This window comes from Suncus etruscus, chromosome 3 (assembly GCF_024139225.1).
Source record: "Suncus etruscus isolate mSunEtr1 chromosome 3, mSunEtr1.pri.cur, whole genome shotgun sequence".
In the NCBI taxonomy this organism is placed as follows: domain Eukaryota; kingdom Metazoa; phylum Chordata; class Mammalia; order Eulipotyphla; family Soricidae; genus Suncus; species Suncus etruscus.
In genome coordinates this window covers 163,486,858-163,499,369 of record NC_064850.1, presented here as the reverse complement: position 1 = coordinate 163,499,369, position 12,512 = coordinate 163,486,858, and the positions used below count along the sequence as shown (strand labels likewise).

The 12,512-nt window shown below is 40.0% G+C and overlaps 1 pseudogene; it reads left to right on the top strand.

The window, feature by feature from the left end:
* The first annotated feature begins 10,843 nt into the window (after positions 1 to 10,843).
* LOC126004509 (zinc finger and SCAN domain-containing protein 30-like) lies at positions 10,844 to 11,955 on the top strand (annotated as a pseudogene).
* The last annotated feature ends 557 nt before the right edge of the window (positions 11,956 to 12,512 follow it).

Below are 12,512 nucleotides of genomic sequence, written 5' to 3'. Positions count from 1 at the left end.
AACTTGCTAGAAAGCTGAGCTTTGGGGTACCAAGAAAGCCCATTTTGGGGTACAAGATTGTGTATGCTAGGGCTGGGGAGATAGCACAGCGGTAGGGCATTTGCCTTGCAAGCAGCAGACCCAGGTCCAACAGTGGTTTTATTCCTGGCATTCCATATGGTCCCCCCACATCTGTGTTGCCAGGAGCAATTTCTGAGCACAGAGCCAGGAGTAATCCCTGGCAACTCCCGAGTGTGGCCCCAAAACAAAACAAAACAAAACAAACAAAAAAGATTGTGAGTGCTATGCTGCAGAATTCACTAAGAAGCCATGCTCTGGAGCCTAAAACCTCTCCAGGCAACTCTGCTGTACAGCAAAACTTGGAAGGAAGCCAAGCAGAGGTTAAGTACCCCTGAGAGTAATTGGAGGATGATTGTTTTGGGGTGCACCACATGCTATAGGAAAAGTGCACTAGAACCAAAATAAAATTCCTGTCCTCCTGCAGCTATTCCCATGACATCAGTTGTGAGATATTCTATTTGCTAGCAACCCAGGGCAAACTGTTCTAGCATTATAGGTGCAGTTGAAGGGTGAATTTGAAGCTGAGAATCAATTAATTGATAACCAGTAAAGATGTTGAGAACTAGATCCAAAAGAGTTTTTATTTTGTTATTTGCAAAATAATTCCAATGATGATTTAATACTCATTAATTTGTTCTCATTATACTTTGGTTCCATCCAACTACTCTTCTGATTTAACCTTTGCCAAGAAATCTTATTAACTTCCTAGGTAGCTTAGCTACAATAAGAAGTTAATTAGTTCATTATAGTTTGACAGTTATATTAGTCATTAATTTTTGTTCTTTTTTTAAAATCAGTTTCATGAGGTTGGTTAATATGAGTCTACCCCAAGAGGTAATTGGGTTCACTGCATGATGAATAAATTAGATTTTTGTGCCCATATGACCCAACACTAGACCCTGAATCTTGTTATTCACACATCTATATACTAAAAACTCCTAGGAAACTCCTAGCCTTCCCCCATGCATCATTAAATTTATCTTCTGTATCACGTCAGAGCTATAACCATACTTGAGAATACAGTGCTATTCAGAGGGCCCTCACTGCCATATTTGTCAGTATTTGGGGACTCCAGTGCTATCCTTAGCAATGCTCAGGATAGTATGTGATGCTGGGGGTTAAACCAATGTCAGGGCCATGCAAGGCATGTATCCTAAACTCTGCACTGTTCTTAACTTTTGAGGGGGTGTTAGATGACACCTTGCTTTTACCCAAAACAAAGGCATCCCCCAACTTCCCCTTTCCTTTACACCTATCCCTTTGATATATAAATGTACATCTAGACTGAAGTAGCTTGATATATGTATCTTTATCATTCACTTGACCTTCTCCCTTATGGTTGAGAAATAAAGAGAGGTTTCAGTTTTGGCCTGGCTCACAGAGTGAGACCACAAGTTGAGAAGCTAACCAACCCCATGCTTCTTTCCTTACTGGCTTGGTTTATTAATTTTTCTTGGCTACCCATCTTTTTTTTTGGGGGGGGTCACACCCAGCGGTGCTCAGGGGTTACTCCTGGTTGTCTGCTCAGAAATAGCTCCTGGCAGGCACAGGGGACCATATGGGAAACCGGGATTCAAACCAACCACCTTTGTCCTGGATCGGCTGCTTGCAAGGCAAATGCTGCTGTGCTATCTCTCCGGGCCCTTGGCTACCCTTCTTAAGACTTGGCCAACTGGGGTTGGAAATATGGCATGGGAATTTTCTGTATGGCAGGGGGTTAGGGGCACAGCCAACAGTGTACAGGGCTTACTTATGCCTCTCCACTTAACAGTTACACCTGTGCTCAGGGAACCATATAGGGTATCAGGGATCCAATCCTGATCAGCCTCATACAATGCAAATGTTGTACCCATTGTAGTGTTGCTTTTGTTTGTTTGTTTTTGGTTTCGGGTCATACCCAGTGACACTCGGAGGTTACTGTTGGCTCTGTACTCTGAAGTCGATCTTGGCAGGCACAGGAGACCATATAGGATGCAGGGATTTTAACCACCATCCTAGAACCGCTGCATGCAAGGCAAATGCCCTACAGCTGTATTATCTCTTCACCCCCCCAGGTTATTTTTCTTGCACACAGCTGATCAAGAACTGACAGTGGTTCAATTCCCAGCATCCTATATAGTCTCCTGAGCCTGTCAAGAGCGATTTCTGAGTTCAGAGCCAGGAATAACTCCTGGGCGCTGTCGCTGGGTTTAACCAAAAAAAAAAAAAAAAAAAAAAGAAAAAAAGAAAGAAACAAGAAACAAAAACAAACAAAACCCCCCCACAAGAAATTAACCAGCAATGAAGTCCTTTGATCTGTCCTGGAAAGTATTCCCAACTTTAATTCCATACTATTTCCTTTTTTTTTAATAGCAAAGTCATTATGAGGACTTATGAGCAAAGTCTCTTGTGAGGTTATAAGGAAAATATACCTTGACCTTGTTTTTATTAAGTGTCTTAAACTCTGAGTCCATCTATGTTACTCCTTTTTTGGCATCTTAATATATCTCTGTGGACTTGCTTCATTTTCTACATAGTCATTTGAAGTTCAGGGACCAAAACAAAACAGTCCATGAGTATCTAATTTAAAACTTGTATCTGGCCCAGAGCGATAGCACAATGGTAGGGTGTTTGCCTTGCACATGGCCGACATGGGGCAGACCCAGGTTTGATTTCCAACATCCCATATGGTCCCCGAGCCTTCCAGGAGCAATTTCCGAGCACAGAGCCAGGAGTATCTCCTGAGCACCACCAGGTATGACCCCCCAAAACAAAATAACAAAAACCGATAAACAAACTTGTATCTGTTGCACTTAATCTTTTTTAAATTTATTTAAAGAAAATGCATCACATACTTGACATAACTAATCATAATACATTTGTTTCAAGATGACAAAAAGCAAAGTTATTAAAAATAGAAAATATACAGAAGGGGCCGGCGAGGTGGCGCTAGAGATAAGGTGTCTGCCTTGCAAGCGCTAGCCAAGGAAGGACCACGGTTCGATCCCCTGGCGTCCCATATGGTCCCCCCAAGCCAGGGGCAATTTCTGAATGCTTAGCCAGGAGTGACCCCTGAGCATCAAATGGGTATGGCCCGAAAAACCAAAAAAAAAAAAAAAAAAAGAAAAAAAGAAAATATAAAGAAAACCTAAAAAATGGAAGAGAAAGGAAAGAAAAAGTTTAGTAGCAAGTATATTTGTAAAACTTATTGTATCACCAATGAACTTATTAGAGCAATAGCAGAAGGTTTAGTAAGCTCTTCTTTTTTTTTTTTTAAGGATAAGAGTTAAAGAAACACAGTAAAAAAAAAAAGGTGTGTGTGTGTCAACTGTTGTATGCATAGACTCAGCAAAATATGGGAGAAATAGAAAGGAAAAGCCTTGGCTTAAATACAGGGAGACCTTATCCCTTAAATATTCTGTCATAAAAGACCAACTCTGGGCTCCAGGCATACTAGGTTGTCCAACCCAAGTCATTCTCTGTGGTCCCAGGTTTTCGCACAATCATTGTTGTTGGTGTCAGGTTTCTTTAGTTGGAGATCCTGATTTCTGTGTATATCATACATTGAAATCAGGACAACCTCTGGTTTCACCTCACCATTATAGGGCAAAGCTGAGAGCCCAGACCTGTCAGCAGGGTGTTGCTGTTGTTGCACTTAATCTTTTATTCCATCTTTATCCAGTGGCATCCTGTTGTTAACTTAGTTACCTCATGGAAACATGCTCTGTTCTCAGTCTTCCTTGTAACTGTAACAAAATGTCCTTTAATTGAGGTATGATCTCTTTTTGCCTTGGAGTAACCTTGCCTAGGTTCCTGTTAGCTCTCAGTAAGTTGGTCTCATTTTAGATTTGAAGTGCGTCTTCACCTCTGCAGAACCATTGTGGATCATTTTATATATTTCAACCAGGCCATAAGGTTTAATTTTCCTAATCTATAATATGTGTATGTCTAAAGGACTTTAAGGGATAACCTGAAAGTAACTTAATAATTGTTGAGATATTTTTCTACCCCAGAATAATTTAGATTGCATCTGCCATCACTTTTATTTGGGTTTTGTGGCCACACCCAGAGGCTCTTGGGAGTTATTCCTAGCTCTGCACTCAGAAATCATTCTTGGTAGGCTCAGGGGACCATACGGGATACTGAGGATTGAACCCAGGTCTATCCCAGGTAATCTGTGTGCAAAGCAAATACCCTATTGTTACTCCACCCTGGATTTACGTGTAGCGACCTGAGACCCACCCATTTCTGGGAGGGGTCTTGGGAACCGGATAATAGGTGTGACTTTACCTGCTCTTCATCTAAGTGCCAGCAGTTTTCATCATCTATACTAGCACCTGCTGTTGGATCAGGAGCACCATGAACTTGGTTGATTTCAGAATTCTGAGAAAGAATTTCATCTGCTAATTTCTGAGCCGTTGGCAAAACTTCTGTGTGGTGCACTGTGATCAAATACTGTACAAACTTTTGTAGTTGGTCTCTATTCATTTGAAAGAGAGTCTCTGAAATGGGAAGATGAAGTTTGACCTGATCTGGCTTGCGGATGCGGTATAAAGACAGCGCCACAACGTGAGCACAATAAAATATGTCCTTGTTCCCACAGCTGCATGTCACTGAGGTAATCTTGCAACGATCAAAGCTGATGGCCACGTTGCAAACAGTTTCTGGCTCTGACTGTATTGCAGGTTCTGTCACTGTGCCGCTCAAATGGAAACCCAGTTCATCCCAGAGCTGCCTATATTTGTCAGTCATTGCAGTGCCTTGTTGCCTCCAAAGTGACAGGCGTGGGTCTGCCATGAATTGCTCTGTTATCAACGTCAACATGCGGGCCCCATTGGAGTCCCTCATCTTCAACATTTCCCGCACCTTTGCAAAAAGCAAATTAAGCTGCTTCCCTGATCCGTGGTACCCGCCCTGGGAAAGGAACAGTTTAACCTGTTCTTGAACCTGCTCTTTATGTGGGCAATTCCCATGTCTTCTCAAAAATCTAAGGCTGCTTGTAGTTTTCTTTTACAATGTTTCTCTGTGATGGGTATTCCATATTCTATAAAAACTGATAATGGGCCAGCCTATGTTAGCAAAACTTTTGAATTTTTTTGTAAGGAATGGCAGATAAGACATCTCAGAGGAATTCCTTACAATTGTAGGGGACAGGCCATTGTAGAAAGGACTCACAGAACCTTAAAAACTCAATTGCAAAAAAATAGAAAAAGAGGTTTACCACCAACGGATTTGCTATCTTTGACTCTTATCACACTAAATTACTTTAACTTACCCCAAGGGGAAAGCTACACTGCAGCGGAAAGACATTTTAAAGAAGATATTTAGAGACAAGAAACAACCCATAAACCTATTTGGATCAAGGAGGATGAAAAATGGATAGCTGGCTATCTTCTCCTAAGAGGAAGGGGTTATGCCTATGTTTCTATAAATGATGACCCTCCCAAGAAATTTTGGGTTCCATTACGTCTTGTTAGAAATCGGGCTAGCACAAATGATCAGGTTCAGACTACAAACTCCCCTACAGAGAAAAAGCAGAATACTTCAGACACTAACAGCAGTAATATTACTGAGGTCTCTGGGGCAGGGAACGATTTAGCTGTCACACACCATACAATGAGTGAGACTGATGGTAGTGATAAACCCTTACACTCCGAGATGCAAAAGGAAAGACAGGAACCTGTCTTAACTGGGCTCCAAAATATAGGAAACTCTTGCTACATGAACTCAATATTGCAATGCTTGTATAATATTTCAGACTTAACTCAGTATTTTTATAAAGATCATTATAAAAAGGATATTAACAAGAAAAATCCGATGGGGCATGAAGGTAAATTAGCCAAAGAATTTGGTCGGCTCATAAAAACCATGGGAAATGGATTTCATAGATATATTAACCCTGAAAGCTTCAAAGTAACAATTGGTTTACTTAATGACCAGTTTGCTGGACACAATCAGCAGGATCCTCACGAACTACTGATGTTCCTAATAGAGGGATTACATCAGGACTTGCTTACTGTAAATCTAATGACAGACAAAACTACACATCTCATGGGAAATGAAAATTATGAACAATTTAGTCCAGAACACCAAAAGGCTCACAAATCTATTATTTATTATCTCTTTCAAGGACAATTCAAATCTATACTCCAGTGTCTCACTTGCCACCAAAAGTCTGAGGTTTATGAGACATTTGTTCATTTGTCTTTGGCTGTTACATCTACAGATAAATGTACATTACAGGAATGCCTCTCTGAATTTTTTAAAGAAGAAGAATTAAGAAATGACAACAAAGTTCTGTGCAACAGTTGCAAAAATAGAAGGGATTTTTCAAAGAAAACGTACTTATGGAAACTGCCACCAGTACTTATAATACACTTGAAACGTTTTGCTTTTGATGGCAAACAAATAAAAAAATTGCATACTTATGTAGATTTTCCTTTAGAAGACCTCAATTTAGAGGAATTCACTTCAGAGAATAAAAGCAAGATTAAGAAATACAACTTATCATCGGTGTCAAACCATTATGGTAAAGTTCACTATGGACACTGTACTTCATACTGTAAAATTGCTGCAAAACAACACTGGATCAATTTTGATGACAAGAAGATCAAAAAAGTCCCTAATACATTGGTGAAATCCACAGCAGCATACATCCTGTTTTTTACTTCTTAGAGATCTACAATGAACACCAGATAATCATTTTACTTCCTTATCAGTTGCTATTAATGCTCTAGGATTCTTTCCACAGGCATGATCAATGAATATAGATTGAAAATCATGAATCCCCAATGTGTTTCCTTGTAGGATGGATTTATGTCTTAATTTCATTATTGCTCTAGGTCTCAGTTAATCATGAAATTTTACAAATTAATTTAGTCAAGGTTCACCTGAAAGAGAAATTTCTCATCATATTAATGTTGTTTTTCTTTCTAGGTATACTCATTTAACGAATTTCACTCTTTTTATTTTAACATCATTGCTTTATTTCCCTCAATTTAGGTTTTAAGACGCTGACATAATGATAATTTTAGGTGGACTTTCTTCACAGTGCTTCTTGCCTCTCATTGATTATCATAAAGTTACTGTTATACAATAACTTTGTATATATACTGATATACACGTATAGTAGAGTTGTCCATGTTTGTATTACGCATGAAATTCTCTTTCAGATCTGCTAGGCAAAAAAAAAAAATTTTTTTTAGTGAATTTGAAATGATTTATCTAAACAATTGCCGGCTATTACATTTAAAGGAGCTTTTAGTTGATTCAGCTGAATTCTCTTTTCTTTTGCTCTATTTTGGATCCTTTCCAACAAATATTTTTTAGTATGAGTGAGTGTTATGGCCATATTTTTTGTGAAGTCTGTGTATGTATGTCTTGTTTAGTGTCTGTCTGTTCTGTATATTTTGTATATAGTTTCCTTTTTCCTAACTTTATTTTCCCCAAATTAGTCTTCCTTATCCTTCCTTCTCTCTTCCTAGTCCTTAACATTTTAATTTTCAGGATTTCACATGTGCAACCCATCTCCTTCACCCACAACAAGCTTCCTGATCTCGGCGGGAAGAAGAAATCCATGACTGTTGGAGTTTTACACCATATATGCTGCAAACTTGTTGGAAATGAAGCCACCTGGGATTTGTGTCACAATGTAACACCAGAGAAAAGATCCATGGACAAGACCCACAGTCTCTGGATCCCAGTTAAACTGTGCTATCTGAATTTCTGGTTTTCCATCCACATACAAAATGCTATTGTTGACCGTTTCTACAATGGCTACCCCAAGATTGCACCGATCCCAAAGGAAATACAGAAGCCCAACCAACTTATGATGTAATGATGTAACGCTTGGGGATGCCCCAACACATGGATGACTGTACTGGCCTTCCTTCTTCATTCAGCTTGATGTTATCTCCTGTACAAGGCTTCAACACGCTTTTCCAGACCCATCAAGTGTCTTCTGCCAGTCTTTTTGGAGTTCCAGACCCCTCATATTTACAGATTGGTATTGAACTCTGTAGAAATTACATCTGTTGTTTTTCCTATAACTGTAATCCTTTGAAGTTATATTTGGTACTACACTTCTTTTGACTATCGTAATTAATGTTTTTCTATTTTAGTTTTTAATATTAGGAATCGATGTATTACATTAAGGTTTTGCTTTCTTGACTTTAGGTTTGTGAGTTAGATATTATTGTCTATAATTTCCCAAATGATATTTTTGTCTGTTCTCAGGGTTTTTTGCGTGGGCGCATCATAGGCAAAATACTAGGTTTATAGAAGGTTCCATCCATTTTGGATGGGCCCTCAAGTTGTTTATTTACACAGGGAGGGTCTCTGCCTTAAACATTTTGTTTTGGTTTGTGACTTAAGCTCCCATCTATAAATAGTCGACATCAATTTCAGACATCTTATGGACTTCAGACCGGATTAAGAACTTGGACTAAGTTCAGATACCTATTGATCATCATTGCAGTGGCTCCCCACTGTGCAGAGGGTGTATGTGCCACTTCTTCCGAAATAAAGGCCTAGTTCAATGCCCTCAAAGATGGGCTTTCTGGTCTACCTGAACTTGAATGAAAATGGAGCTGGAGAGATAGCATGGAGGCGAGGCGTTGGCCTTTCATGCAGAAGGTCATTGGTTCAAATGCCGGTATCTGCCAGGAGCGATTTCTGAACGTGGAGTCAGGAGTAACTCCTGAGCACTGCCAGGTGTGACCCAAAAACGACCACCACCACCACCACCAACAACAACAAATAAAGAAAAGGTGCTTCTCCTTGCCTGCTACACAACCTTTCTGGTGTCTCTTCGAAAGATCTATGTACGTCTTAGATTTATCTTGTCAGGAGCTTGTAGTTGATTCCTTGATACATGTTTCTGGTTTTAGACACCCTGTGCTTAGATTAGAAGTTTTTCTTTACATTTTCCTGTGATGCGCTTATGCAAACAGCCGCTCTTTTATTAGTGACTAATTTTTCTTTTAATAATTGTAGACAATATTGTTTGTTTACTAAAAACAAAAGGGGGAATTGTTGTGTATGTAAATATTTTGGGGGATTACTATGTTGCTCACCCTAATCTGATTAGGTGATTGTGCCCTACCCTAGGGTGTGACCTGGCATTCTGCCCCCACCCTAGGGTAGGACCTGATTCTGCTTCCACCATTGGTTGGTATCTGATCCCACCATGGGGTGGGACCTGACTCTGGAGTATAAGAACAAGGGTCTGTGGAAGGCGGGGGCTTTTTTGCTGGCTGGAACTGAAGCTGAGTCTTTGGACTTCAGTTTTGTCCATCCGAATAAAGCAAATATTTCCACGAGCCTGACTGTCTGCGAGCTGTTTACCCGCCGTTTCACCTCAGAACCGTGGGCTAGACAGGGTGGCAGACACGTGCTCCGAGCTGGAAGAAAAGGGCCTCATTCTCCATCCCTCCATCAGTCAACCTCTTCAGGGGCTGTCCTGCTACACCCTATCGCTGAGCTATCAGTCTGGCCCATGCCATCACTTCTTAATTCTTCTGAGTTAATGATCAAATTAGATATGAGAGCTTATGCCTCCAAAAGTCACTTGTCACTGTCTACATGCACCTTTCACAGCTATTTACACATTATAAAGTGAATCCTAAGACTGCAATCTCATTCCAGAATGAATCAGGAACCCATAAAATTCCTTTTCTTAAGATCTGCATTGCATATTTTGTTTGCTTATCAACCTAGAACCTAGAACCCGCCAAGTCTCAAATTGCCTTAATGGATTCTAGTTTTTGCTTACTTATGTCTGTCCAATATGAACTTCCAAAGCAGTTGGTATGGTTATTTTATACTCTATTTTATACCCTACTAATTTTCTAGAAGCACTCCTGATTCCTGACTCTTAGACAACATTTTTCTTAACAATCATTATCACTTCTCTTTCTCTCCCTAATTACATAAATACTCATTTATGAGCAAGGAGATAATGCAGAAGCTTACCTTGCACATGGCCAAGACCCTAGGTTATATACCATAACTAAATATGGCCTCCTAGAAACCATCAGAAGTGACTTCCTGAGAACAGAAATAGAAATAAGCTTTAAGCACTATAGGGTAGGCAGCCACCCCAAAAATCCAAACCAAATAACCCAACCTCATCTGTGACTCTATCCCATTATTGTTTTCTGACCTGTCAACAGTACACTTATTTATCACTATTTCCCTTACTATGTTTCCCTGTTTAACCATATCTCCTCTCCAGTTCATACTGACTATAAGTCTGCCTTATCACATAGGGTGCTGCCATGTCTGACTATAGTTAATTTTCTAAATTATAATTGTGGAAGCGTTTTTAAGAGTTTGTCTCCTACCAAAGGCATTAGCCTGCCGGGGTCCAAGCTGGAAAGACTCTGACAAGAAGATTTTCATGAAACCTAGTTTAATGAATAGAATGGCATGGTAGAGAGGCCAGGAGTCGAGAGAGAGAGAGAGAGAGAGAGAGAGAGAGAGAGGAGGAAGATAAAGAGTGGGAGAGAGAGGGAGAGTTAGGGGGAGAGGGCGAGAGAGGGAGAGGAGAGAAAGGGAGAGGTGGAGAGAGAAAACGAGGAGAGAAGAAGAGGGGGGAAGAGAAAAGGAAAGGGGAGAGTGAAGGAAAAGGGGAGAGAGAGGGAGAGGGAGAGTGATCTGGGTTTAGGACCAGGAATATGTCAGATAAAGAGCCAGGTAAGAGGAATAGGCAGGAGAAACAGAAGCAACAGGTTAAAGCCATCTGGGAAAAGGCAGCCAAAGTGTATAAAACAGGAGCCAGTAACAATCTACCAGCCAGTAGCTCATGGACTCCAGCTCCAACAGTCCACAGCAACTCACAGGTACACACTTGAGGTGGGGGCTTTTATATAACTCTGGTAACTGTCAGCTAATAACAGTTAACCAGGTGGCCATTTTAAAGGAGCACAACCCTTTTATGGGTATACCCTAAGAATCTCTTATCAGAATCTCTTATCTCTTAAAATACCTATTTTATCTGTTTTGTTACTTTCTTTTGATTCCTTTGTATCCAACAAAGAGAAAAAGTGACACTTGAATTTTCGGCTCACATTTCAGGTGTCAAGTTGGTAACTAACAAAGTATTGACGGCAAAGCAGGAAATTATTGAATGTGTGGTATCAGCAGCCATGATATCCTCTGAAATAATTTATGTAGATGAAGACGCTTCAGGATGTTTGAACAAGTTGGAGCAGCTGAAATTAAATGCTGAAAGGATCAAAATGAGTCAGCTTTCTTCTCAAGAAAAGCATTTTAGTATGACAACCTGCAATAACATATCCACAGAAGAAAGTGTGCTTGAATGTAATGAAAGTGAGTTTTAATCTAAATCTAAATGTTATACGAAGCAGAGCATTCACTCTGGGGAATGCTGTACAAGTGTTATGATTGTGGAAAAGCATTTGCCAGAGTTCCAAGCTTAATAGACATCAGAGAATTCATACTGGAGAGAGACCTTACATGTGTAAAGAATTTGACAAAGCCTTTACTTTGAGCCTAAACCTTGTTAGACATCAGAGAATTCATAGTGATGAAAAACCCTATGAATGTTGTGATTTGGAAAGCTTTTAGGAACAGCTCAGAGCTCAGGCATCAGAGAATTCACACTGGAGAGAAATGTTATGAATATGGGAAATTTTCAGTCAAAGTTCAACCCTTATTCAGCATAAAAAATTCACACTGGAGACAATGGATATTATTGTATTCAATGTGGTAGAAAGATCTCTCCTCACTGAGCATCAAAGAAACCAGAGAGAACTCTCATGAGTATAATATAATGAGTGTGGAAAGTTCTTAAATCACAGTCCAGTCCACAACCAGCACCTGAGAATCCACACAGGAGAGAATCCTTATGAATATAGTGAATGTAGGAAAACATTGAGGCATTACAGGCCATAGGCATCATTTGAGAACTCATAAGTTTAATTTTATGGATAAGTATAGCTACACACAGACCTAGACAGAGCAAACATCCTGTTTTTACACTAGATGGAGCCTACATACTTTTTTTTTCCTTTAAAAAAAGTATACATTTTTTTTTTTGGTTTTTCGGGCCACACCCGTTAGATGCTCAGGGGTTACTCCTGGCTACGTGCTCAGAAATTGCCCCTGGCTTGGGGGGACCATATGGGACACCGGGGGATCGAACCGTGGTCCTTTCCTTGGCTAGCGCTTGTAAGGCAGACACCTTACCTCTAGCGCCACCTCGCCGGCCCCAGTATACATCTTTTAATTCCCTAACAGAGCACTTATCCTGTTATCTCCTAATCTGATTGGATCATGTTTTCCTCTTAACCTGATTGCTTTCTGTTTTTTCTACTTTTCCTGTTTTCATCCTAACCTGATTGGCTAAAACACATTATAATTATTCCTCTCCACCTAAAATAAAGGGTTATTGGAGTTATTCCCCCCAGAGTGGTTCATGGATATAATTTGAATCAGTAAGCTTTTACCTG